Here is a 3,783-nt window from a genome sequence, read left to right as displayed (position 1 = left end):
TCTCTCTGTCTCTCTCTGTCTCTCTCTCTGTCTCTCTCTCTCTGTCTCTCTCTCTGTCTCTCTCTCTGCCTCTCTCTCTCTCTCTTTCTCTCTCTCTCTCTGTTCTCTTTAGTTTTGCCTGAATGCGTGTATGCATGCCACGTGCGCACCTGTTGGATCCTCTGAAACTGGGGTTGTGTGTGGTTGTGAGCGACTACTCGGAATTCAAACCCAAGCCCTCTGCAAGAGCAGCACACACTCCCAGCTGTTGAGAAAGCTGTCTTGCACTTCTCTATGTATCTTTTAACGATACTTTACAACCCCAAAGATGGATGGGACAGGGTCACTGCATCTCTTTATCCCTGTCCCCCATATGGCCACACTAAGTAAATCTTTTCTCTGCTTTCTACTGTATACTCAGCTGTTTCAGCTGCGATCTCTAGGACAGGTAGCTGAGCGTGGCTTCTTGGAGTACAGATCTTAACCACAAATCTGGTCACTCTGTTACTCTGTTCCCACCATGGACAGAAATGTTGATCCAGTTTGGCTGAGCTCACTGACTCATTCCCATTTGAATGGTTGCTCTCTCTCAACTCCAGAGACCCAGCTGTAGAATCAAGTAACTGCACTTGGAGACATGCTATGCCCCTAAGGGCTGCACAGGGAGAGTAATTCTAGCCCAGCGAGCACATAAATCCAGGCAGCCCTCCAATCCCATGCAATACCCCCAGGGTGACGTAAGGGTAAGCCAGCCAAGAACAGAGAGGATAGATGGGCTACAGATCTGAGATTAAGACATTCACTCTGAAACCAGGCCAGGTGGGTGCCATAGAAGCCCTCTGAAAGCTCCCCAACATTTCTCTCCTTACATCATATTTTCCTTTTTTCCAGTTAGTCACTACTATATACCAGGATTTTGGACTCAGACCAAGTTCAGACTTTACAACTTTGGCTGATTCAATGAGATAACTGTCACCTGAAATTCAACATGAAATGGCATACTTTCCTTTTTAATTTATTAAACAAAAATGTGTACAAGTACATGGTTCCAAATTAGCACTCTACTACGTGGGGTGTGTGTGTGTGTGTGTGTGTGTGTGTGTGTGTGTGTGTGTGTGTGTGTGGTGTGTGTGTGTGTGTGTGTGTGTGTGTAGAGTAAGCCACTGGAGAAATGGCTAAGCAGTTAAGAGCATTGGCTGCTCTTCCAGAGGGCCCCCTGCTCGACTCTCAGCACCCATGTGGTGGCTTACAACCATCTATAACTCCCATTCTAGGGGCCCAGTGCCCTCTTCTGGCCTCCACAGATACCCGACACTATGTTGTACAGGCTTATATGCAAGGAGAAACTCATATACACAAAACAAAAGGAAAAACTTTTAGATATATGTCGTTTGGCATACATGTATTACAGGATCAAGCAGAAAATGTGACTTGACTCCTGAGTGTCTGAGCATGGCCAATAGGTAACTAGTCCATCTCTGCCTCCTTCTTAGATTCCCCCCACCCAAACACACTAGTTCTCTTTGTCTGGGAAAGAAAAATAAAAGACCCTCCTACGGGGAAAACCAAATCTCTCTCTTTATCAAGGCAGAGTCTTTTCCAAAGAATGCAAACAAAGGAAAATACCAGCCAGTCATCCTAAAAGCATCCACACTGTCATGCAGACCAGTCCCAGGGACGTTTCAGATCTCTGCAAAAGTGGACAGTTCTCAATAGATTGGCTCCAGGCAGTGTTTGTCTCCCAGAGAGGAGGTGGCTGGGGTCAGGGAAAGTTGGCAAGCAGTCTGTGCTGAAGGAAACTTCTCTCTGTGATTAAAGCTTGGTCCACACCAGCAGATGCTTCCAACTTACAGAATCTAATCAGGAGAATGGAGAGGGCAGAGCGGAGCCTGTTCTGGTCCGTGATGAATGTCTACATCGGTGTCTCGCCTCAACATCGTTCATGTTCTCACTCGCAGTGTGTGAAAGGCAGGAAGGATGGGGAAGGAAGGAGGGGGACTAAGGCACTGGACATCCTTTCCTGCTCAAGCCTCCTCCTTGTTAACTCCCATCACACGCAGAATAAACATATGGGGGCCCTTCCAACAGCCTTTCACAGAACCCCGAGGCAGCTCAGACAACTCACACCTCCCTCAGTGCACACACACAGACACACACAGAGACACACACAGAGACACACAGACACACAGACACACAGACACACACAGAGACACACACAGACACACACAGAGACACACAGAGACACACACAGAGACACACAGACACACACAGTCACACACACAGACACACACAGACACAGACACACACAGTCACATACAGAGACACACAGAGACACACACAGAGACACACCCAGACACACCCAGACACAAACACAGACACACAGATACAGACACAGAGACACAGACACACACAGACACACAGAGATACACACAGACACACACAGACACACAGAGACTCACAGACACACACAGACACACAGACACACACAGAGACACACAGACACACACACAGACATACACAGAGACACACACACACAGACACACACAGTCACATACAGAGACACACATAGTCACACAGAGAGACACACACAGAGACACACACAGACATACACACACACACACCTAGAAGTCTCAGGCTTTAGCCACATTTCTGTGGATTTCCACCCTGACTTGAAGCCATCTGTTCTGCCCAGAAGAGTCATTTCCATAATGGTGGAGCTCAGTGAAATGACAAAAATCAATTTAATTGTGTGTGTGTGTGTATGTGTGTGTCTGTGGGGGGGGGGCATGCGCACACACGTGCATGCATGTGTGTGCTATAATGTGCCTGGCAGAAATACAAATTTTAAAGAAAAAAGTGGCTCTGCTGGCAAGCATGAGGACCTGACTTCCATTCATGCTGTGTCAAAAGAGCCAGGCGTAGTGATAAACAGGCTTGCAGTCCCAGCAGCAAGGCAGCAGAGACAGGTGGGTCACTGGAAGACAGCCTGGCCTAGTCAACTAGCTCTGGGCCAATGAGAAATCAGTCTCACAAACCCAGATGGTTGGCTCCTGATAACACCTGATGCTGACCTCTGGCCTGTACATACTCATGTATGCACACACACATACCTACACATATACATACGTTCATACATACACACACATGTACATATATATACACATACCTACACATACACATATATGCATTCATACATACATATACAAACATACATACACATATATACATATACACACATACCTACACACATACCTACACACACCTAAATACATACAACATACAAAGCAAGTATTAGCCAAAAACAGCCTGTAATGGGTGAATTGATGTTAAAATACATATATGCTAAATTAAAAACTAAACACACTATAACATAAACGTACATATCTTCTTGTTTTGATCATCGGAAGGAGCTAAGGTATCAGAAAGACTGAGGGACAAATGCCCTGTTACCTACGGCTCCATCTCCAGCCTCCTTTGCCTGGATGGACGCCCTATTACCTATGGCTCCATCTCCAGCCTCCTTTGCCTGCATGGCTCTGACATATCAAACGCCCTGTTACCTACGGCTCCATCTCCAGCCTCCTTTGCCTGCATGGCTCTGACATATCAAATGCCCTGTTACCTACGGCTCCATCTCCAGCCTCCTGTGCCTGGATGGCTCTGACATATCAAACGCCCTGTTACCTACGGCTCCATCTCCAGCCTCCTGTGCCTGGATGGCTCTGACATATCAAATGCCCTGTTACCTACGGCTCCATCTCCAGCCTCCTTTGCCTGGATGGACGCCCTATTACCTACGGCTCC

At 47.1% G+C, this 3,783-nt stretch overlaps 1 protein-coding gene across 1 annotated transcript in view; it reads right to left on the bottom strand.

Annotated features, from left to right (window-relative positions):
* Dok5 (docking protein 5) overlaps nt 1-3,783 on the bottom strand; it is a 153,451-nt gene that overhangs the window by 124,821 nt on the left and 24,847 nt on the right. The gene's annotated exons all lie outside the window — the stretch shown is intronic.

Source organism: Mastomys coucha, unplaced genomic scaffold, assembly GCF_008632895.1.
Source record: "Mastomys coucha isolate ucsf_1 unplaced genomic scaffold, UCSF_Mcou_1 pScaffold15, whole genome shotgun sequence".
Classification (NCBI taxonomy): Eukaryota; Metazoa; Chordata; class Mammalia; order Rodentia; family Muridae; genus Mastomys; species Mastomys coucha.
This window is presented reverse-complemented; position numbering and strand designations above follow the sequence as displayed.